The sequence below is a fragment of the Podarcis muralis genome, chromosome 5 (assembly GCF_964188315.1).
Source record: "Podarcis muralis chromosome 5, rPodMur119.hap1.1, whole genome shotgun sequence".
NCBI classification, from domain to species: Eukaryota; Metazoa; Chordata; class Lepidosauria; order Squamata; family Lacertidae; genus Podarcis; species Podarcis muralis.
In genome coordinates this window covers 62,422,264-62,448,322 of record NC_135659.1, presented here as the reverse complement: position 1 = coordinate 62,448,322, position 26,059 = coordinate 62,422,264, and the positions used below count along the sequence as shown (strand labels likewise).

The 26,059-nt window shown below is 41.8% G+C and overlaps 1 protein-coding gene across 1 annotated transcript in view; it reads right to left on the bottom strand.

Moving 5' to 3' along the window:
* The window catches only part of MAPKAPK2 (MAPK activated protein kinase 2), a 77,216-nt gene that overhangs the window by 47,672 nt on the left and 3,485 nt on the right, over window positions 1-26,059 (bottom strand). The window lies entirely within an intron of this gene.

Genomic DNA, 26,059 nt, shown 5'->3' with positions numbered 1-26,059 from the left:
CCTGCACAAGTCAGAAATACACAGCATGTTTGGAGAGTGCAAAATGAGATGCAAAAGCATAAACATTTCTTGGCTTTAAATATATGTAACATATGGGTTCTTACTTCTTACAGCCTAGACAAAGGCCTGTACTCTTATGCTTTGGTAGCAGGTGCTGTGTTTGCACAGCTCCATCCCGGATCAGTCTTGGTTAATGTCATAATGCAGAAACAATATGGGAATGGCACAATTTGGAAATAAGACTGCCACCAGTATCACCAATACCACCTCCACCTTCTCACAAGTACACAAGTGGTTTCTTCATTATCTGGAATGATGTTGGATGGCGCTAAGGAGAAGTGGAAAATGCAGCACTGGCTTGGCAAAATAATTTAGTCTTCAATGGAAGCAATGGCAGTGATGGTGAGGAGGAAGGTAGTAACAATAATAGCAAACACTACGGGTTTACCTTCTTCCATTAAGGAAATAGGTTCAAAACATGCACAACAGCTCACACATTACTCATGTGAAAGGGCGATGCAGAGAAAAAGGGACTGCGGGACCATGCCTCTGCTCCCCCCCCCCCCAGCCACATGCGCATAAGCACAGATGTAATGCACAGCTCCCCATAGATTTGGAATGGATGACTGAGACAGGGGACCCTATACATATGCATCTCTATGTTAGAAGGCTTTCCTGGGTCCTGGAACCTTGCACAATTGGGGTTCTCGGATCCAAGGAAGTCTGCACAAGTAAGCTTGCCAGACTTAGACATCCACACTAATGCATGGAGATCAGTAATGGGGTCGGGGGGATGACAACACAGAAGGTATGGCCGGGGGCAAGGACAGAGATGCGGCCCTGCAGCTCCTTTCTACTCACATTAGCTCTTCACACAAGGAATGCCTGACAGAGGTATTGAAACATAGTGAGATGGGCTCCTAAGAGGCAGCACGACTCCTATTCTTACAGTGAGACAGCTTATGTAAAGGTAAAGATCTCTCTCTCTCTCTCTCTCTCTCTCTCACACACACACACACACACACACACACACGTGGGATATTCTTCAGAGACACAGAATGATGCAGATTCACAGAGCAAGGCCATACCTAACTGGGGCACATTCTCTTTCACTGTAATGATACTTCAAGTTATAAAAATCAGTCTTCTCAGCAGGAATGTAATACAATATTATAACAGGCTAGGCATGCGAACAGGTAGGCGAATAGTTTATGTACTGAGCATGTATTGTATTTTAATACGCTGAACACTTTAATAATGTATACATGAAATGATAGCTTTGTATGGATAATTCATGAGTATATACTGCAACTTCACCTGTGAGATAAAATATACTTGGTGTTACAAGATTATATTATTGTTAATGCTCTAAAGTGTTTTACTTGAGATTTTTTTTTATCCCTTTAGCATTAACAAGAAGTCTGTGCAAAGCTATCAGGTAACAGCCATTACTAGCTGCAGCAAACCTCAGCAACATGATGTCCAAACCTGTTAATTACTGGAAATTCCAGCCGTGTTATTAGTAACCCCCAGGCTGCTAGGGAGATAGAAGTGTTTGGGGATTCTTCCTCACATACTGCTTTGAATAAAATTTGTCTGCCGCTTTACACTAAGACCCTCAACTGCAACTAGTATTTCACTGACATGCCTTAACAGCTGTATTAGGCAGAGTAAGAAGACCTTATTTAGCTAAAACAGCAAAACTGGGGAATACATTCAAAAACACCAACTGTCAAGCATGTGTATACTTATTTCAGGGTTGAATTCTCTGTGGGGCTGAAGGGGTGTTTTTGGATTTTATGTGACAAGGCATGAGAATGACTGGATGATACCCAAATTGCAGAGTGTCTCATCCCACAGTTTATAAGCATCATCTATCATGCATTTAAAGTCAAAGACTTCTGCATGTTAATCTGAAAGGTCCTGTTTGAATACCAAGCCAAATTAAGTCAATCATTCCATGCTGTGACCCTATGCATCCTTGGGCGGAAGTTCTGTTCCTATAAATCACACTTGCTTTCAAGTAAATTTCTGATAAACTTCAAGTTCAAACTTCAAATTTCTGATAAACTTCCAGTTTCAAGTCAGTTTAGTACATAAGGTTTGCTACATCACTGGTCTTAAGAGTGCCATGCATTTTAGGCTTTGAGATACCTGCCCATATGCAAGTGGGCCTAAACTCAGACCTGCAGTGCAAATTTCTTTCCCAAAGTGACAAGGCATTCAGTGCCAAAGAACCTGACTTTAATGTTCAAGCAAAATGGACAACTGAGCAAAGGAGTATTTCAAGATGACTTAACACAATTGTCCAACTTCAATTCATGCAGACTGCAAACTAACTGGAGCAAAGGCTACATCTTTCCTCAAGCCAGCATGCCACACTTGTTGCTCCCATGGCAACTTTCTCAACTGAACAATCTCTTTTACGTACATTACAGGAAGGTGCTGTGTTTTTCTTCTGCCCACCCCCCACCCCACCTGCTGCTTTTACAGCTGGGGACAGAGAAGCACAGAGAAGTGGGAATCACTCACCCATGGCCACTGCTGACTGGAGCAGCTGACGCAACTCAGATCTCATGATTTTGTACATGTTTTATGAATCACAGACTAGTTCCTTCCAAATAGCACAAAAAGGACAGCAAACTCCTGGTGATTTGTAACTATGTTGGACAATTTATGCTCCAGCCCCTGCACCCAACACATAGTGAACACCTAAGAATCCAAGAAAGAATGTTCTCAAAACCAGAGACTTCTATAGCATTTTAAACTACTTAAACTTTGTGATAGTGAATGCCAATCCTCTCCATGTGGCCTCAGCCAAGCCTAATTTAAATGAGCCATATGGTACAACTGGCAGCTGATCTCTCCAACACCTGTTTGGTTCAACCACCAGCACATGGGCTGTGTGGACAACACATTTGCCAGCCATGTTTTTGCTTGATAGATATAGATTCACACAACCTATGCCTGGCCATGTGCATCTCTATTCACTCTCTCTTTAACCAATACACAAGCTCAAGTGCAATCCAACTACATAAGCAGTCACTTTGCCATTTTATTTGTGGGAGAATACCACAATGGAACAGGGTGCTTGGACTACATGGGGATTAGTGAAAATACAGAATAAAAACAGTCCCAGAGAGTAAAATCTGCTTAAAGCAAAGACAAAAAAATTAATGCTTGGGGAAATAAAAGGGTAGTTTACCTGGAACCAAAATAATACCAACTCAACCAGCCCAGTTAACAGTCTCACAGCAATATTCTGGACTATTTTCCAGACTATTTTCAAAGGCAGCCTCATGTAAAACACAGCAGTGGGAGGTTACCAGGGAATGGACAAATAAAGCAAGGCTATATATCTGTCCAGGTTGGGTCAGAGCTGGCATATCAGTCTAAGCTGGTAAAAGGGAAATAGAGGCTACTCGTATCTCCAGTGACAAAGATGGTTCAGTGAGCACTCCCAGACTATAAACCTGATCCTTTAGCAGGAGGGCAGTCCCTTCTGCAAGAGGTTGAAAATCACTTACCCAAACAGACAAACTACCCACTTATCTTGTCTGAACTGAACTTCAGTTTATTGGCCCTCATCCAGTCCACTGCTGGCTCACTGACTGAGTTCTCCTGCTACCTCATCTACATTAGATATAAAGAAGAAACAGAATGGGATGTCATCCTCAAATTGACGACACCTCACTCAAAATCCTCAGGTGACCTCATTCAGTGGTTTCACGTAAAAATTAAAGGGCATGGGGAGTAAAATAAAACCCTGTGAGACCCAAGAGTATTAATGCCAAGGAGCCAAGCCAAGACCCAAAGTACCACCTTCAGGAAATGGTGATCCAGGTCTGAGCCACTGGAGAGTAGCCCCACCCCCACCCCGTTTGGATGGTCTCTCTAGAAAATAACCATGGCTAATTGTAACAAAAGCCACTGTCACTCTTTCTTGGTAGAGGTCCTCCCACAGAGCGACTCTTAAGGCAGTTTCTATGCCAAAACAAGTCCTGAAACCCAACTGAAATGGGTGAGAGAAAACAGTTTAATCTAAGAGAACTTTCAGTTGGTCATCAACCACACAGCCAAGCACTTTGCTCTGGAAAGGAATGTTAGACACTGGCTGACACTTGTTCTCATCTTATTCTAGCCTCACAGGGCATGATCAGCACTGTGACAGTGCTACCATAATGGGGATAGGAGAGGAAGACCAGCACCTAGACTAAGAAGAAGGATCAACATCTCTGTGAACAGAATTCAGCCTTATAAGAAACTATTTTAAAGTGACAAGCGCAGGCATCGCAGGTTTCATAGTGAAATACAAATGTGGCTTCTTTCTCCCTCTTTCTGCATAAAGGGGATGAAAAGTCATTTAAAGATTCCAATGCAGCCTTTTGTCACCATTGCCTTTCAGACAAACTAAGCCAAAAATGTACACATGAAAAGTCATGTACACAAAAGATGTTCAAAGCAGGGGCAATCCATGTCTCTTCACTAAAAAGTAGAAGAAAGCACCCAAGCCTGTATCACTCTTCTTATAAGAACATTTTGCTCTGATGCAAACTTTCCCTGCCTCAGGGCCTGCTTTTGAAAGGTAACTTTTCAACAGGAAAGCAAGAAAAGCAAAAGAATCTAACTGGGTGCTTTGCAATAATTCTCCTGGCTCCGATCTAAATATTATGGAGAGATTATTTGTAACCCAGTCCTTCCCCAAAGAAGGACAGGCTCAACATTACATGCAATACTTGCATGACTAATGAGATGCTCATCATCACCACACCTTCCCCTCAGTGCTGCTATGTTAGTCATATCTGCAACCAGTCAGTTATACAGCGAAAGGATACATGAGTCAGGAAGTTAGCTGTATCAGTTTCCCCTCTCTAAACTGAATAACAAAGCTATACATCTACAACACTTTGGGAGATAGAGGTAGATGTCGCTTATCCCACAAATGTGTAATGTGTGGGTATACCTTGGAGCAAATCATATTAATAATTCCAGCTAGTTTGGCTGAAGATTTAACACAACCATTTTTTAAGCACATTGAGCTTTTCTTCTAAAATTGTAAATGCTGAACCACAGGTCTGCAGCAAATGAATCCCCTTTCATTTGTATTTCTGTTGAAGATTTCTTGCTTGAAGAGTGGCAGCTCTGATATTAATGCAAGGTCTCAGCTTGGTCTCACGTATCGAAGATATAAATGTCCAAAAACCTCTGATAAGGGAGTCATATTTTTGTTCACATCATGCATAAAAAGTTGCAGGATATAAATCCGGAAGTTCTAACTCTATATTATACAGCGTAATAAGATTACCACCACTGATATATCAGTGAAGATAGGCACTGGTTGTAAACACTAGGGGTGTGCACCAGCCACAGGATTCAATTTGTTTCTGTAGCTTTGGAAAGCAGCCTGGTCTGTTTCAGAGTCACTGCATGACTTTCCAGTTTGACTCAGTATTTTGGGGCTGAATTAGATTTTTTAAAAAAATGAAGTTTTATGATGGGGAATCAAAAAATCAGCTAAGGCACCTCTCCTGTTGTTTTTATTCACAGAAGCAGATAAAATTTGCAGGCACAACAGCCCCCTCCTTCCCAAATAGATTTACCTTACGAAATTACAGACCGATAAAATCAGTGGGGGACATTCTGTTGCACTAATGGGACTTGGTGCACTTACTTCTGCTAGCTGAATCTGGCCCACAGCTTTTAATCTCTCTCCCAAATCACTGTGATTGGGAGAATAAATGTGATCTGGGAGAATAATTTCCTGTGATTAAAAGCCTAGACTGGACTGTCAAAATGAAAGATTTACCCAAGCTTCCATTGCCTCCCTGCTCAAACTTAGCACAGTTCTCTAGTTAGCTTGGTTTTAAAGTTATCACTTGTAAAATGCCGAAACTCAGAACTTTGATCCAACCTGAGAAGCCTTGTTAGCTGTGCAATCTGACTCAAGAAAGCCTCATCTGAATCAACACAAGCTGCTTTGTAACTCTGGAAGTACACAAAGCTGATGCCAAGCCCTAGTAAACACCATTCTCCCATTCAGAAATTAGCACAAATTGTGCTGTACTCTTCATCCATTTGGGACTAGCCCCATAAAAATTGTGTACTGCAGTATATATTCTTGTTCGTGTTGTAAGTGAAGGGTGGATCACTGTAAAGTACAGTAAAAAAGATTAACTGCAATGAGCTCTGCAAGATTTGACCCAGTCAACTTTTGGGTTCTATAGATTACACAAACTACTTTTGTTTCTGCTGTGTTTTCTGTATTGTTCTTAAGCCAGATTTTTATACTCTGTGAATTTGATCCTAAGTAAGCTGGTTGAACTTAATTTCATGTATTTCAGTGGGACCTAATTTTAACTAATGGATCCAGGTCTGAGTTTTTATATTTCTTAGCAGCTTTGAGAGTCTATGCCTGGCTAGTCTAGAGGGATATAAATTTTAAAAGTAAAAATAGAAACAACTGGCAAGGCTAAATCAGGACAGTTTTGTTTTGTTCTCTGGCAGCCATAAGGCTCTGTAACTCAACTGCATAATATTTATACAGTAATCACTTGTAATAAGCTGTTCCCTCCGTTCCTATGGTGATATTTTCCGGTGGTTGGCTCTACATTTTGTGTACTGATCTAACAAAGCATAATATAAATATAATAAATCTTCGGCAGCATCACAGGAAATGTCCTCCACACATGCAAGACGTGTGTGTGCAAGGAACACACACAAATTCACTAAAGAACACGTGCCATGTGATGATCCCTGGGAAATCCTGGCTGTAGGTCAGCTACTTATAGCATGGACTGCCGCCATCATGCTGAAATGGAAAGTTGGCCTTACCATGAAGTGTCCTTCTCATCAGCAGAGAATGGAGCATGCAGCCCTGCCCTGTCCCTGAAGTTGAACCTAAATGGAGGAGGTGAGGTATTCTTCTGCGAGCTCTCCCAGCATTTTGGGTTTGTGTAGTAACCAGGTCAGGGTGGAGAGGGCAGTTATGTCACCTTTACCCTTCCACTGGGCTGGAAAGTGCAGTACAGAGCTATGATGGCTGCACGCACCTCTCCTCCCAACCTTCCAGCAGCACCAGGAGTAAATAATAATAATAAATCACTCCACTTTCACTACTGTCTCTCTCTGTCTGAGGAAGCAGCTCAGATAGTCACCATTATGCTCTTTCAAAACTCAGTAGGAAGTTTCAGGAACTTGGAACGGAAGTGACAAAAGGCAGGGAAGCAGGGAGAGGATCCAAAGAAGATGAAGAGAAGCAAAGGTAGTGGACTTTGAAACTAGTGTTGCCTGTGGACATTGGCCAACAGGTTCCTTATAAATTTTGAGTCAGTGCACTATTTATCCCTCTGTGAACCCAACCAAAAGAAACATAAAGGACTTTAAGAAATCACCAGATCAACCAAGGTGTGTGGCAGGTTGACATTTGTAATTCTTAAACTTTGAATATTCTTTAAATCGAAAGGAATTACAGTGGTACCTCTGGATATGAATTTAATTTGTTCCGGGGGTCCATTCTTACCCCGACACATTTGCATCCAGGCGGAAACCTTTCAGTTACTTCCAGGTTTGCTGCGTGCATAGCCTGAAGCATTCATATCCAGAGGTGTTCTGGTAGAGGTACCACTGTATCAACATGACTCCAAACATTCCACTCAAACATATAAGATCATATGGGGACCATTTTTCTAGCAGTTCTTACTGGTGGCACACCATGCAGCTGTACTACATGGACAAGTTTATGTGACCCAGCCTTGGAGTGTTATTAACTATACAAGCTATGATACATTTCCCTGACCCTGATAGCTTGTATTCAATAACAGTGTTTAATTGTATGCAACCCACAGGACTTCATTATCATCAGTTATATAAAATCTCTGGAGATTCCACATGAATATTCAGGGTTTAAAACCCCTCAGGGCACCTTGAATTGTGTGTGGAAGTCTGCAGGAATCTAAACACAATGTGTTTTTTATACATTGCCAAATATTCCTGGAATATTATTTTCCCCTCCTGATTGTAACATCTATTCCCGAATAGTTGGTTTTATGCTTCTGAGACCAAAAATAATATGCTGCCTTCCAAATACAAGTCAAGGTGCAGATTTTAACGGGCAGGTTTCTGAACCAAAGATGGTTTCTCAGCTGAAATCAGTGTGTGTGTTTTACTTTATATGAGAGAAGCAGTCCACAGTGAGAGTAAGTGGAGGGAGAAGAATATGGGAAAACCAGTTCAGTTAGTATAGGCTTCCTCAACCTCAGCCCTCCAGATGTTTTTGGCCTACAACTCCCATGATCCCTAGCTAGCAGGACCAGTGGTCAGGGATGATGGGAATTGTAGTCTCAAAACATCTGGAGGGCCAAGGTTGAGGAAGCCTGAGTTAGTACCACCTGGGGGGGGTCTATGGTCCTCCAGGTGTTGTTGGACTTCACCTGCTCTCAGTCCCCAATCAGCGGGTAACAGGTTCCGCATCCCTGGCACAAGAAGTTACAGGTGGGCATTTCCTGAAAGGCACACCCAGTGCAAAGATTTGGTACAATATGGAGGCCAATTGTAAAGATGGCAGTGCCAAAGCAGCAACTCAGTCAGAGATGCAGTGTGACCAGGTGCTCTGGGCTCAAGGCAGCCTTATCCTAAGTGTGACCAGGTGCTCTGGGCTCAAGGCAGCCTTACATTATATTATTTAATTCATTCTTTGTAGAAACACTAGAAGCCAGGAAGCAATGTTATATCAGTTGAGGCTATTTGTCCATTCAGCTGATTCTTCTCTACTCTGACCGGTCTTGGCTCTTCAGGGTCTTGGGCAAAGGTGTTTCTCATTAGCTGTTGCCTGGTGTGTGTGTGTGTGTGTGTGTTTAATTTGACAGGCCAGGGATTGAACCTAGGGCCCTAATGCATGATCTACTACTGAGCAGTGTTCCCTTCCCAAACCTTTCCAGCTGCACTCTAATGTGTTCCTGCACCTGGTCAGTGAGCTACTATGACAGGTATGTAGTCAACTGAACTTCTTAAGGAAGTACTTTATGTGTCAATTCTTTAAAAGGAATGTGTTCAAATGCATGTGACTAATTGGTTCGTGCCAGCATAAGCCTATTTTCTTTGCTGCTGGCAAAGGTTAACTGCATGTCTTTGTGGGTACACATGAAATCTTTTATTTTTAATGATATGTCCCAAAACTCCATGTCTGCCCCTGCCACCCAGCAGACCAGATTGCTAACAACATCTAGCCACTAGAGACCAAGTCTCAGAAATACCAATAAGTAACCTTAAAAAATAATTTCTAAAAAAAACTGACAGATGGCCTTATGACATCCAATTAATTATTTGCATTTGCACTAGCATTTAACTAGGCAGAGTTGTCCCAGGAGGTTACAAACAGCAACACAGATTCTCATAGCCTCAGGGCACAACCTAAATGCCTCCCCAGCTGACAGAGAGAAATCCCAGGTCTTGCACTGTAAGAATTTAAGCTTCTCCAATCCTAGTTATACAAGAAGTATTATGAAAAGAGCTTAGGGCCTGAGGAATGTTGGACCCAGCCAACTTTCAAACAATCCATCTTCTATGAGCTTCTGGGCTTAGTCTACCCTTTTCAGGAGGCTAGGTGACATTTATCACAGTACACACAAGGCCAGTGTGAACAGTAGGGGCTAGTCCCCCCTAGTGACTAGCTAACCCTCAGTACATAATGGGCAAAGGAAGCCCACACAACATGGCATCTAGCAAGGGTATCTCAGGATCCCCTGAGATATCACAGACAATACCATGGAAAAACAAAACCTGACACTGCTTCACTAATGTTTGCTGTGTGTAAGCCAGGAATTGTGGCCTAGTATCTTATATCACAAAGCAAGAGTCCCTAGGATACACCTCTCTGGCAATGCACTGTAGATCTAGGAAAACAACATGTCTTGGGTAGATGCTGGGAGCATAAACCACTCCTGCAAATGTCACATTGTAAGTGCAGTGCATTGCTCTTATTCTGCTCATGCTGGATTCCAATTTATGCCCTCTAGCTTAATTCAATTGTCACTGTAGTGAGAGGAATGCATTCGTCACATGCTGCCTCCTTATTAGCCCTGATTTCTAAAGTCTGGCCAGCTTCCATTTTTATTACAGCTCAAATTCCAATTTAAAGTTTGCAAAGCAGTGTGTATGTGTGCTGCACTTCCTTCATGTGCTGCTCATTGCCAAAAACCATCCAGGGCTGTTGCATTTCTTTCCCTGACCAGACCTTTCCAGGAAGATGTTTGTGTATGTGCATCCCCTAGGAGACTAGAAACCTGTTCTCCTGGAATTCCCTCATACAAATGCCAATCAACCTAGTTGCTATGGGAGTTTGAGGCCACGCTGACCTGGAAGTGATAATTCATTTTCCTCCTGCTGGGAAATCCTATTTGCAGAAAGCTCCCTAATTGACTTCTTTCACCATAATTGGCCAAAGGACCTGGGGAGGAGTCTGATCATGTGGAACTCTGGGCCTGGATTTCTTATCTTCCTCCCTCACTGTTACTCAAGTGGAAGAACACTGATTACCACTTATTGGGTATGAATTCCATTGGCATGCTGAAGATACTTAAGAACATTAAAGGTAAAGGGACCCCTGACCATTAGGTCCAGTCATGACCAACTCTGGGGTTGTGGTGCTCATCTCGCTTTATTGGCCGAGGGAGCCGGCGTACAGCTTCCAGGTCATGTGGCCAGCATGACTAAGCTGCTTGTGGTGAACCAGAGCAGTGCACGGAAACGCCGTTTACCTTCCTGCCAGAGCAGTACCTATTTATCTACTTGCACTTTGACGTGTTTTTGAACTGCTAGGTTGGCAGGAGCAGGGACCGAGCAATGGGAGCTCACCCCGTCACGGGGATTCGAACCACCGACCTTCTGATCAGCAATTCCTAGGCTCTGTGGTTTAACCCACAGCGCCACCCGTGTCCCTTTAAGAACAGTATCACTGCACAAAAAGTCTTGATTGTTATGATTTAATTGGCTTCCCACCACCACCAATATGAGCAGCATGTCAGCACTTGTCCCTGACTGTTGAGGTTTCCAGGGTGTCAATGGATATGCCAGCTATTTTTCCAGAGTTTCAGAATCCCCTGGCCTCCCTGGCTGAGCATGTATAGGTCACTCAGTGGTATTTCGTCTCCCACCCTAGTGTACCTGAGGCATAGCACTGCTCTGCCCAAAGACTTTTCTACAATCAAAGAGCCAAATATGGCAGCTGGAACAGCTGTAAGGACTAACCCTCACCTAACAGATTGTAGTGGAATGTTACCTGGGCTTGCCAAAGTTTGTCTGCATGCTGGCAATGTGCTAAGCATAGATTTCAAAAGGGCCTTCTCACCCTCCTTGCTTCAGCTCTTGTGTGTTTTGATGCAAAGCTTTATTCCCAGTCAAACACTTCAGGGATTTAGAAGCAGCAAAGACCTTTTCAAAAGGGTATGCAAACCTTAAAAGCATTACTCAGTGCTGACTTAGATCTGCAACAAGTGACTTCAAAGCCTAGCACTTTCTGCACAGCATTTGAAGTACTAGATCTGGCACTGTGGGCGAGGAAGCAACATACAAATTACCTTTTTAAAGCACATCCCAGAGTGGTGGTGGTAATCTGCTGTGCAGGTACTGCAACTTTGCTTCTTAAGGCCTTCACATAACCAGCAGGAGTGTGAAAAACCATACATGAATGCACTCTTACTCCAGCTGCACAACTGTTGTCACTGACAAGCTCGATAATGTTTTTCTATCCCCCCCTTACTGGTAGGGAGCCAAGCTACCCAGGAGGACTCCCCTGCTGAGCGCCTGAGGGCCCCAGTCCTGTCACTCACCACCTGGCCTAGGACGGGGCCTGACAGGCTCCATAAAGGAGTGCTGCTGCTGCTGGGTAGAGAGGGCTCTGTGTTTTTATTTATTTATTTAAATTGCTGTTATATTTTTACCTATGTCATTTTAAACTGCGATATTAATGCTGTATTCTTAGTTTTAGATTTTGATTCATGTGGAAATTATTTTCCATTTGGTTGTGTATTTTTTGATGTGGTTTAGTTATTGTTTATTACTTTTGTAATTATGTAAATCTTGTCATGTTGTAAGCCACCTTGAGCATTATCTTTAACTGTGGAAAGGCAGCATACAAATAAAATAATGATGATGATGATCTAGCAAGCTGTATGAAAAGAGCCATGAAGATTAATATATTGGAGACTATAAGACACCTGTACTTCTGTATAGGGAGAGGGCAGCCAGAAAATTGTGATTCCTGAATCTTGGACAGTAGTCGCATGAAGCTAAGTAGAGCCTTACAATTTATGGGAAGATCTAATATATTTGAGCTACCTGTACATCAGAAATAACTACAGTCATTCTCCCAAAATAAGACAGACAAGTGATCGCCAGCTCCAACTCCTGATTCCTTATTTCCATTTGTAGGATTTGTTAAGTTTACACCAAAACAAGTGGTGGACTCTAAGCAGCATTAGGATAACTGAAACAAATATACTTTGCTGCAGGTAATTCTGATAATGAATGGATTAAGAGACTTGCAAAATCTGTATACTTAGTACATACTGTGTCATAATGCTCCTCTGTTCGTATTGACTCACTTCAATATGTTTCATGGGAAGACATTCATAAATAAACATATGGTAATATTAGGGGGGCTATGCATTTTTAATTAGTTGGGTATGTGGATCTCTATCGTTTGTGTTGTGCTTGCAAAAGCATACAAATTTAAAGGCTAGTTATGTTTCAGTTCTAATACTGTATGAACCACCAATTCAATCCACATTTGATTTATTAAGAGATATTAACTGGTAACATTCTGTAACACCAAAAATCTAAAATTTACTGCAGCTTTATCTGGGTCTTTGTCTCCTTCCTTTCAAATCCAGGTAACAGAAGATGTTATTTTTTAAGAGCAAGCTACAGGTGTTCAGCTTGCTGATCGAAATGAGATCCTAATATGACCTGACAGACTTGCAACCTGTTGTCATCTGACAGACTCTCTCAAGGGCATCCTTTGTCAAGCATGGGATACAGCAGGATTTCACAGCTGTGTGACACAAAATAGAAACAGAACACATGCCTTCCTCCTGCCAGATAATACTAGGAGGGCTCTCTCAAGATAAAAGGACATAGAACTGATAAGTGTGCATGAAAATCTACCACCTCTCACAGAAAGCACTCCGAGACCAGAACTACCATTTCATTTCGCCACCTTTGTTAATGATAAAACTAATGACTTGTGTTCACATTATATGAGGGTTTGGACATCTTGCTCTTTTGGAAGATTTAATATATTTTGGTATGCGTTACGATTTACATGTAAATTGTTTGTTTGTTTTCTGTTTGTTTTCGCTACACTTACCTGCTGAGGAGTAAGGGAAGTAGAACAAGCAACACAAACCAACACCAGGCAACAGTAGCCTAGAACTGATACAACAAGCAAGGGCTTTTATGCAACAGATTTGTCTGAATAGTCTGATGAAACAAAAAAATAAAATAAAATAAAAAGGAAAGAAATGAAAGAGAAAGTTTCTGCATTCATTCCACTAATGCCCCCGAGAATCATCTGATCTGTATGGAACGTCAATAGTGGACACTCTGCTCATATTCAGAGGCTGGTCACCATATTTCAGTGCTGAAATCGGCAAGAGAAGCAGAGAAACTTTCTGATTGCTAGAGTGGAAGAACTTTGCTGAATGTACAAGCAGCAAGTAGCATGTACTATACTGCTGAGTTCTGCCTAAGAAAGCCACAACGAATACAACCCAGCGTCCTGTATAGCAACACCCTGACCTTCAAAATGAACCCTTACTAAACCAATTAGCAATAAGACAGCCGGCTCAGATCATCCAGCAGTCACTCTCATTTTACTCACTTCATGTGAGGGGGGTGGTGGCATATAGGTCATCTGATAGTATATTGGCAGACCCAAGAATAGAATCTAGGCTGCCCCAGTCTCAGATTCCATGGCTCTGGAAGATCAAAGTACTGCTGTCAGTAATGGAAACGCCACTCTCAACCACAAAGCAAGCCCTTCTGAAGGAAACCCAACTGTGTGCTACTGCTCCTGCAACATAGGCACTGTGTATAGGCTACTCCCTAATGGCTCTTATCCACAATGCAGAGCCAGTCCAATATTCTGGATTCCTTGAGCACGATGAAGGCAGGCAAGCCCATCAGCTAAAAGCTGCTGAGTCACAATTTCACTATGATGATGATGTCATTTGGATAATTACACAGCTGCTGATGCTGGCAAGCTTTGCTGGCTCACGCAGACAGACAGACTTTGGCATTTGCCTTACTCATCTGAAAAAAGAAAGCTGGCTGCATTGTTCCGAGGATTTAAAAGAGGCATCCCAATCTGATTATTTCCGGCAAATCTTCTTTCCAAGGAAAATGAAAATCTGATGGATGCCAGGAAGTACGTGAAGCAAAATCTGGAGGAGGAAATGCAGTGGAGGAGGAACAAAGGATAAGGACAAGCTCAGCTCATTGTTTGAAGCCAGGCATTTAGTGTTGCTGGTCCCATGCTGTGAAACACTCTTCCAGCCGAGGATCAGAAGGCATCCTCACTTTTGACTTTCAGGTGCCTCTTTAATCCTTTTTTTTTTAATGCAAACAGGCCTAGGCAGCTGTTTGAAGCTTTTTTTTTTTTTTTGACTGGTCAGTCATTTCATGATGGTTTTGTACTGTTTTATGTTACATTTCATTGTTGTACAACACTCTGGGACTGCAGTATATAAATGGCAGTAAATAAATAATTTTTATAAATGAATAAACCTGTTCCTCTCTCTGCCTTCGAAGTCTCCCCTCAATATCGACTTCTTCCACAAAGTCTTTCCTGACCCCCTACAACTCACCTGTGCTGCAGCCTTTGCTCAACCCTTCCCTACCTGCTATCCACTGTATCACTCTCTCAGACTCCCTGCACTGTTACCTTGTGTCACTAGGACCACAGTCATTATCAACATTGTTATGTTTTGTGCATTCTTAGCAAAACTCAATTACAGCGGCTCTCAGGCATTCAGTTTCACATATTTTGGTGGTCCTAATGGTGGGACTCTGAGAGGTGTAGTTATATTATCTGAGTGATAAGTGTAGTTATATTAGGGCTTTCCAAACACCCACCTTTTACCATGACATCATGACTTTGCCCAAATGATGTCACCCAGGAAGCTTTCCTGTTGTCTGTGAACAGTGGTTTCTCAGCAATCAGATCAGCAAGTGTTGGCGCAATAATTCCATCTTCCCAGCAAGTATGACTGTTTCACATGATTTACTGCTAGAGAACTAGATGCAATATTATCACAGGACACATTTAAAGCATTCTTAAACCATGGCAACACTCATGGCTTCCCCCAAAGAATCCCAGGAATTGTAGATTGTTAAGGGTGCTGGGAATTGTTAGGAAACACTGCAAAAAGATACAACTGCCAGCAACCTTAACAACTACTGGTCCCCAGGATGCTTCGTGGGAAGCCATGACAATTGAAGCAGTGTAAGAATGCTTTAAATATATGGTGTGTGTAAACATGGTTTAATGGGAGCAAAGGACAACACTACGAGGCATGTTAAGAGTCCCTGCCCCCTGCCTGCTGATGTCTTTCTGGAACATGGTCTAAGTTGAGGGCATGTGGGGTGCCATAGCAACTGTGTTGTGATGGGCAATTATGGCTCCATCTGCACTATAGGCTGCTATTCCCCTCACATGGCTGCAATCTCCAGAGTTCCTTGGGAAGAGAAAGTGATTGCGAAACCATTTGGGATTGTAGTTCTGAGGGGGAATAGGGATTTTCTAACAACTCTCAACACCCTTTACAAACCACAGTTCCCAGGATTCTTTTTCGGGGGGGGGGTGTCATCACTGTTTAAAGTTGTTTGATAACTGTTTTAATTGTATAGTGCAGATGGGGCCTAAAACACAGGCCTCAGGGTTACTACTATATGTGAATACTATGTAAGGCACTGTTCATGCTTCATTCTACCATAAACGAATTACAAATTAGGAACAGCATCTGCCTGTTGCGCCTTCCATATTTTAAAACTATTTGCCTGTAAGGTAATTGTTTCAAATCCCTGGCATACGAAAGAAAATGAATTACATTACATAACACACCTAGCTGTTAAGTCAGGAGAATCGACATCAGAACATTGAGTTCAACTGCTCCAGGGCATTAGTGGGCATGTCTATGCATTTGTTTACAGGGAAATAAGTATACTGAAATGCGTAACCAAATTCTGATACAGTTAAGTAACTACATACCTTGGAAAATCGAGATCTCCAGGTGGAATCTCTATGGAGACAAAGGGCTACCCAGTGCAACAGTCACATTCCAACTCATATAAGACAATAACAAAAAAAGACATGAGGTGGAGGAAGAGCTAGGATGATGGTCCCCATTGCCTCACCCTTCCATGATGGCTTACACATTTTGACAATGTCCGAATAGGTCTTATGAAAAACTCCTATCTAAGATTATTGCTTGGTTGTTGTTGCTTTAAAAAAAAATCAAAAGCCATTTACTAAAGATAAAACAGTAAAATCAAGAAAAATTCACAACCCTACTTTAAAACATACAACAGTTAAACTAAAACAGATTCAAATTACAGTTCCTTGTTGATATTACCCTTTCAGACCGTCCTTCACTAGAACAAGATACACGTCAGGCAGGACAGTTATTCTTGGACGTCTCAAGGTGACCTCATGCAACAGGACTTCCCACCTTTCTTCCTCCTGCACTTTCCCAAATCTGCTCTGAAGGGTTTGGGGAAAACCCAGGGCAGATTTAATGGGCTATGGGGGAGGATGGGGGCAGTAAGCCCTATTGCACAAGTGCAAATCCTTGCGCTAACAGGATGGTTAACTTCCACTACTTAGGATACAAACCCCAGTCTCTTCTTTGATACACTAGTCCAAAGTAGCCATTTTAGCCAAATAAAATGAATGAAATATAAAATCCTGGTCAACCTTATACATTGCTCTAAAACAGGTTCATAGCTGCTTGCCAGCAATCTCAAACCACAATGCGACATTTCTGTTTGTATGTTAATGCTTCTCTAGGGTAATCTCCTACTCACAGATTTACCACATTCTTAAAGGCAGTGTTTACTAAGGCTTTCCAAACAGAACTTTTTTCTTTTTAAAAAAAGAAAAAAGTAGACACAAATTCCAAGATTCCTTGGCTAGAATACTAAGTGGCTGGAATCATAGCAAGTCGTCACTGCAGCCTGTAAACAAAGAGATAAATAAAGAGGGTCTCTGTGATGCCAAGGAAAGGAGACCTTGCTATGGGCTATTTTTGGAACCACAGCTGAAGACATTTAGCAGGAAATACTGCTGGAGTCCAAACTGTCAAATATAGAAGTAAAAAGTCAACCAACTCTACAGCTCTCTTTCCCTCTTCCGTATTGGCTGTTTTTCCACTAGAACGATAATCAGTGTCTAATTCAAACAATGGACTGATTATCTACCAGCAGCAGCAGCAAAACTGCCCCCCTCCAAAAAAATACAGAAGCTCAATTGGCCTAAAGCAGAAGCCAGGCATTTAGTGTTGCTGGTCCCATGCTGTGAAACACTCTTCCAGCCGAGGATCAGAAGGCATCCTCACTTTTGACTTTCAGGTGCCTCTTTAATCCTTTTTTTTTTAATGCAAACAGGCCTAGGCAGCTGTTTGAAGCTTCTTTTTTTTTTTGACTGGTCAGTCATTTCATGATGGTTTTGTACTGTTTTATGTTACATTTCATTGTTGTACAACACTCTGGGACTGCAGTATATAAATGGCAGTAAATAAATAATTTTTATAAATGAATAAACCTGTTCCTCTCTCTGCCTTCGAAGTCTCCCCTCAATATCGACTTCTTCCACAAAGTCTTTCCTGACCCCCTACAACTCACCTGTGCTGCAGCCTTTGCTCAACCCTTCCCTACCTGCTATCCACTGTATCACTCTCTCAGACTCCCTGTGCACTGTTACCTTGTGTCACTAGGACCACAGTCAACTGGATCTCCCTGGCAAATACACACACACAAACATTCTGATGCATTTCCCGCATCATTCTCGAATGATTATAGCAGGCTTCTTCAACCTCGGCCCTCCAGATGTTTTGAGACTACAATTCCTATCATCCCTGACCACTGGTCCTGCTAGCTTGGGATCATGGGAGTTGTAGGCCAAAAAACATCTGGAGGGACGAGGTTGAGGAAGCCTGGATTACAGCCTATGCACCATATCTGTGTCCTCAACTACAGTGCTTACTTCCCCATATTTATTTGCCTACTTAATTTATATAGCTGCACCACAGTAGAACTCTAGAAAGCCACTGCATTATGAATGGCTGAGTGTGTAGCTAAGAATTCTATGTGCATTTACCAGGAAGTAATTCCATTGAATCAATGGGACTTGGTTCTGACTAAAGATGTATAGGGTGGCAAGGCCTCAATATGGACTTGAGTGAAGAAGGCTCATTACATGAAGGAAAGTGCTACAAGTATGAATGTCAACAGCACATGTTCTAGAAAGCTTGCTGCTCTCTGTGAAGCACTTTGAGGTCGACAGGTGGAAAACACTACACAGAAGCCCTGTATTAATACACAACAAACAGGGAAATTATGCATGAACACAGACGGAACAACAGGGACACTCAAGCTAGGACTTGACTCAGCCTAGAAGCCTCTTTTAGAACTCATGGGATCTGCATTTATATCATTTTTTCCAATAATGAAGACCTTAGATCAGGCACCCCCAAACTCAGCCCTCCAGATGTTTGGGGACTACAATTCCCATCATCCCTGACCACTGGTCCTGTTAGCTAAGGATGATGGGAGTTGTAGTCCCAAAACATCTGGAGGGCCGAGTTTGGGGATGCCTGCTTTAGATGCTTAAAATGCAGGGAATTTTTATTCCAAACCAGTACAGACAGAAACAAACACTGTGCCAATTAAAAAATGTGTCCTTTGGAGGGGTGGGGGAAAATAAAGACAGCAAAAAAAGTCTCCTTGGTAACATTTTGCTTCAATGTTTTAACTGCTGCATAAGGACCCACTTTAGACTTCTCAGGAAAAATTGTGACTGAACATAACATGAAGAGTCCATGTAGCCACAGAAAGACAAAGGCTGTATACATAACCAACAGGCAACAGAAAGAGTTATCTGAAGAACTGACAGTGTCACTATAGTGAAATATGCATAAATCCAGGCGAAGACTTAGGTGGGTAGAGTTTAACACTTCAGTTGGAGTTACTGCAAGAGAGAGAATAACACACTTTTTTTTCCTGACAGTAGTTTGAACATACAGTAGGTGTACACCGACCAAGATTGCTTTTGACCCAAATCATTTTGACAGGAGAGCAAAACAAGTCAAAGCCCATAGCCTGTCCCATTTGCAATCTCTGATCAGAGCTAAGAGCAGAAGCTTCAATATATTAGGAAGTCTTCATGAGATCTAATCACACGCCCTAATTAATGATTAACTTGAGCCCTAAATCTGGTGGTTCTCCCTGCCTAAAAGCACTTATACTAGAAAGCTCATGCTTGGATATTCTTCCCTGAGAAGATATAAACAACAACCAGAGGTGGCCCCTCATGTTAGCATTCCACATATAACAGCTAAAAAAAGGACCCAAGTCCTGAAAACTAATTGTGGTTGCAAGGGAACGACCAGATCATATTTCACAATGCTTCTTTTATCCAAGCACATGATTGGGAGAGGGGCATACAGAGAATAAATTTAGATGATGAAGGGATGAGAAGTTGAACCTATTCCATGTTCTCAAGCTGGATACAAAGCAGACATCCAGATAATTTCCTAAATAAATGACCAAACAGGCTCCAAAGTAGTAACTCAGGAATATTGGGCAGTGGGGGGTGGGTGGAAGGGAGGGAAATCTGAATAATGAACTCTAGTTCTTTTTACTTAAGGAGAAGACAGGAGCAGCCCATCCCACTGCATTGCCCAAACTGAGTTCATATGTGAAGTTCCAAATCTCTGAACACTTAAACATGGTTACAGCAAAATGTGGAGAGAGGGGTATTTGCATGAGTGAGGAGAGGTGGGAGTATATAAGCCTTAAATAAATTTGTGATATTTAAACAATGTTTTGAACTTTGGTCCTGTTCAAATGTAAACTTCCCAATAAAATAAATCAGAAGCAGTTCAATCCAAATCCAAGCATAGCCAAAATAGTGACATCATTTTTGCAGATGACATCTAAAGCATGGGGTTTTTTTGCATTTCCCCATGACAAAATCAAATAAGAAACCTGCACTGATTGTTATGTCCATTTGAATTCAAAATGGCTTGCCTCACATTAGACAACATTTGTGACCTATTCCAGACCAAAAACACAGTCCTTGCTTCTTCTGTGAAGATGCCCTCAGATTTAAACGGACTGAATCCCCTTTGAAGCAAACCAGCATAAATCAGAGTATCTTAGCTTTGAAATAGATTGGGCTGGCTGCCATTATGATGTGCATTAAATAGGCTGATCAATAGCAACTGTGTTAACCACACCAGTGAAAAATCTTTTCAGCTGGACTAAATGAGATTCTCTTAAGTTTAGGAGTAATAAACACGCATACGCCCATCACTGTGAACAATGCAATTATTCTCAGGCTGTCAAAATAGGGGGGGGGGGAGGGGTAAAAATCTGCACACTTATAATGGCCAGGTTTTGCTTTTCCACATTCAAGGGAACACATATGATGCTTGTTCTGTATAGGACTGCACTCCCTCTGAAAAAGCAGGTGCATAGCTTTGGGGTACGAATGGATATACATTGTCATCAGAGACCCAAGTTTAGCTGAGATTCCTACAATGTGGGGAGTTGGACTAGATGACCCTTGAGTCCCCTTTCAACTCTACGATTCTAAGTGACTCCTATGGCTATGAGTGCTTTTTACAAGCCATATCTGGATGACAATTGTGGTCCGTGCATTTAGTAACCTCATGATTGGATTGCTGCATATGCTCTAGGTGGGGTGGCCCTTGGCTACAATCCAGCTCCAGCTAGTACAGAATGGAGCAGGTAGATTGCTGATCAAGAGAGATGGCTGACAGCATGAAAAACCTCTGCTGAAACATCTGCACTGGCTGCCCCTATGCCACCAGGTTGTGTTAAGAATCAAGGCCCTGAACAGGATGCCTTAAGGACCCTCTGACCCCTTATATTCCAACTCAGCTACTGAGAACATCCAGAACAGGGCTGTTAGTTGTTCCTCATGTTTCAGAAACATGACTGGCTTCAAGAAGAAGTCAGACGTTTAGTGTCCCTGGTCCCATTCTGCGGAGTGTTTTGCCAGCAGAGATTCGGCAGGCATCTTCACTGCCAGCTTTCAGACATCTCTTGAAGGCTTTTTGATGACAACAGTTCATCAATTGTTTCAATTGTTTAAAAAAAAGATATTTATTTATTTAATAAAATGTATACACTGCTCGATTGTAAAAAACAACAACAACCAACAACCGAAAACTTCAAAGCGGTTTACAAAAAGATAAAACAAGAAAAAATTACAACCACATTTTAGAACATACAAAAGTTAAAATACAGTACTAAACAGATTAAAAGTACCTCCTTTTCTAAGCATCTGGGTATACTTGTCTAGACCAGAATGTTCCTAAGCAGGTGCTGAAAAGAGTACAGTGAGAGCACCTGCTTGATGTCAATAGGCAGGGAGTTCCAAAGTGTAGGTGCTGCCACAAATAAAGTCAAACCTTTGGAGAGTTACAGAGCATGCTGTGGCTGTAGAAGCCAATATGGGAGAGACATGTTTTGTTGCAGCTGAGGCAGATAAAGGGTCAGAACATTGCCCAAACTCAATGCATCAATACTGGTGACCACACACTTGAGGTCGTAGACGATTCAGTCTGCCTGGGCTCCATCAGAACTAGCAACCTCTCCATCCACACTGAGCTGGACAAGCGTACTGGCAGCTACAGCAATGGCTCGCCTCTCCAAAAGGGTATGGGAGAATGTGATGCTAACAACCAATACCAAGATGAAGGCCACCTGGTATTTTTTTTAATAAAAAGTTGAATTAAGGAAGCCAGTCACATCATGTCCTTGGATCTCATATAAAGCTGTAAACACCATCAGGTTTGAATTTTCAGTCTGAGGTGTTGTTTTCCCAGTTCTGCAATCTGTGTCACATAATGCCTGGACCTCATTAACAATAAACAGATCCAGGTATAAAGTCAGCAGTGATTTACATACTCCAGATTTCCCATCGTCCATACACTTTATTCCTGTCTGTCAAGATGTTTCAGCAGCTTGAGGGGGAAGCAATCATTTCTGCAAATAACTGGCCACAAACATTGACCTTCAAGCTGCCATTTGACGAGGACAATATAGTACAAATCTTGCCAAAGTGCTTCTCCTGAGCTACTTGCCACTGTCAATGGAAAGTTTCCTTCCACTTTACAGAATTGCTTTCTAGAGGAAAAGGTGTCCAGGTCTGAATGGATACAGAAACAACTTGCTGTTTTCAACCTGCCAGGGTTTAATTACTACTGAGTGCTTCTCCAATTTCAATTCGTATAGCAGAAATCAGTGACCAGCCAACATCTTGTAAAGGAAGTCACCTGCAAGATTTTATCATACTGCTGAGTTTTAGTTCTTTAATGAATGGCTGCTGAAATCCTCTTCACACTTACTTGGGAGTAAGCCCAACTTAACTCCATAGAGCTTACTTCTAAGCAGACCTGCATTGTTTTGTGCTCTAAATATATTTTGTAGACAAGATTGTCCTATATACCATGGCTACTTGAAACACTTTGCTGGGAAACTTAGATTTGTTCAGCTTAAACATACATGGACTTAATACAATTTCCAAAACATGGAGTTCCCAGAGGAGGTGGCATGTCAAGCAGCCTCATTATGTAGTTTCTATCATGTGCTAAAGATGCACCTCTCACCTTTGACAGTTAAGATTTGTGTGGTTTTTGTGAAACGAACTCTATTGTTTGATGTACACCCTTCAATTTGCTTTGAATTGCTTGATTGGGTTTTAATGTTATATGATGATATGTCTGTAGTAACCCATGTTCTTAAATAAATGAAACCATTTCCCCCTGTTCATATCATGGAGATAAGTAATCATCAAATCATAATGTAAGAGCGCCTAAAATGAGGGCAGATTTAGCAACAGGCCCTTTCAAGGGAATTCCCAACAGGACCAAGCATAACTGGAAGCAGTACTCTAATATTTATGAGGTTTACAATTGTCTTCCCCTTTGAGCCAAGTTTGCATTAATGCCCCATGACCGCTGGAAACAAGAAAGACCAATGGGAAGAGTCAAATGGGCAGAATTGCAGGGAAAGTTTCAGCTTTAGCTCCTGGCAACAACTCAGTCCAATCCTTTGTAACCTTACCGGAAGCAAGACAAGCTGTGTTGCAATTCTTTCCAGATATCTGGTTTGTTCAGTTATTTTATTATTATTATTTTGTGTTGACATTGCTAAATAGTCGCCTTTAGTTTATATACAGATATGGATATCAACCAAACAAAAGCAATATATTTCTAATGTACTGTATATATGCCCCACTTCAGCCCCTCTTTGGCATATGATGAGTTTGGAAGAAAACTCCAGGCATCAGTAAACAACAGGTAGCTCTACCTGCTCAAACTCTCAAACAATTAAATCTCTTTGAACCCTCAAAGATAGATGCCATTATTTATTTCTGTCCAATGCAAAGAAAAGAAGGTAACAGACATGAGGTGAACTGATCTGCAGAAGGCCAATACTGGAGATAGATTCACACAGACACACCCACCCACCCCAAGTCTCTGGTCTAGTTCTCTAACCACTGATCAACTCTGGCAATATCACATTTGGCCACATACATTCCATCTGCACAGGTCTCATACTGATAAATAACAAAAGACCTAGGTTCTAAGAACAAAGTTTAATATTGTGTGACGTATTATTCACCACTAACTTATTACTCCCAGCCTATAAACGTCACTTTAATTGGTTCCAGTTTATTAAAAAAGTCAAAGTGAGATACAGCGCATGACTGTGGCATTGTGCTTTGCTGTCGGCAAGATCAATGGCGCTTAGAGACCTGCATGCCTTATCTCAACCCATGTTTTCAACGCAGAGTGGTCATGGAGATACTGGAGTGTACGCCTTCTTTTCCACCCCAACCCTCGTTCCTCCTGCTTCAACAGGGGAGCGTTAGAAACTTACAATTTAGAGTGGTTGTGGCAACTGCTGAATTGATTAAGAGTGTTCTGTCAAAATAGAAGCTGAGCCTATTCATTTACAGCTTAGATGGGGGGATAGAATTAGTGTGTCTCAGACATAATAATAGTGATAAATGTGCATGTTCTCCGGCAAAATGCAGGAATCTGCCATTCAGCTGATTAGGTAAAAGAGCATTTTCCACAGGCTCTTTTTAAGCTCAGCATTTATGGCTACACAGAGACATTTGCTTTGCATGAGAATTGCCAGGGTTTTTCTTTCCAGTTGCTTGTAAAACGGATGTTTCAGAAAAAGGGGAAATAAGATTTAATTGCAACAGAAGGAGACTTCTTCTTTTCCCATGTTTACAATTAACAAGATAATGTATAGCATTTCTGAACAGCTAATGTGTGGGAGCAAATTTATGTCTAAGACACAGGCTGCTCCAAATTTCTGGAATAGGCAGCAGAGATGTATCCATCTCACGTAAGAGTTCACCACTTCCAAAGTCATTTAGAAAAGGGTTCATGCTCCAAACACATATGTACCACCTATGTCACAATGAACAATACACCACAATGCTGTCTAATATAATTATTGAATCAGCCTTATTGAATTAAGCCCAAGGGGTCTCTAGAAATGAGAATGGTCAGGGTAATTAGCATTCTACAGGTTAACTTTTAGATAACTATTATTATATGATGAATCACATGAAGGAATATCAATGAAGGTGCCATTTTCTTACTGGCAGAATCTTATGGAATCGCTCACTCCATTCTTTAAACTTTATTTCACAAGGCTGTGGGTTTGAGTCTTGTTAAGCCTTTTGTTCATGGTTGGTTTAGATTAGATTTGTGTTCATCATAAAGGAGATTTATAAAGGCACACCCTGGTTATATGCAACAGCCACACAAGCCAGCACCTTTCGACAGTAGTGCTGTAATGGCATACTGTCCTCATGCACCATAATATTTCTGAAGTGAGAAGGCAGTGACAGCTGACGCAGAAATATTACACAAATACTAGTGATGAGAAGGTACGTTTCGAAACAAAGGACAAAACAAACATTGACTGTATGCAAAGTATTATGAGATCATTCAGACCCATGTGGAGAGTTTTACTTCTAAAAAGTTTCCATTGGAGGAGGTCAGCCAGTCACACAGAATGTAAATTACAGTCATACCTCGGGATAAATACGCTTCAGGATAAGTATATTCGGGTTGCACTCAACGGTGACCCGCAAGTAACGGAGCGCGTTACTTCCAGGTTTCACCACTTGTGCGTGCGCAGACGGTCAAAATGACGTCACACGCATGTGTGGAAGCGGCGAAACGCGACCTGCGCAAGCGCACCTTACGTTCTGTTCAGGATGCGAACGGGGCTCCGGAACGAACCCCGTTCACATCCCAAGGTACCACTGTATTCAAACCAATGTCAGGAGGGAGGTCAAGAAGATGGAAGAATACTAGTCACCGCGGTGCTTTACATTCCTTTCTTATGCCCTTACAACACACCTGCAAGGTAGGTTTGCATTATTTCCATTTCATGGATGGAAAAACAGCAGTCTCCCTTGGCATTCCAGTGAGGGCTGATCTTTATATGCAAAAGAATGAAGCAGTAGAACCCTGAGGTTGTACGATTTTAAGCGCAGGGGGGAAATGGAGGTTTTGAGGGATCTACCTGTTGAATTTCATTGCAGGTAAAATACAATCTTTGTTAAGTTTTTTTGGGGGGGGCTATCAGAGAAACAATATATATTCCAGCTCACTTCCCCGATGTGTTAGCTTTCTGCTGCATCTTTTTTTCACTTAAGATGTTGCTGCCCAAGGTCATTTGACCACTTCAGGATAGTAGATTCTACCACTTAAGGATTCTATTG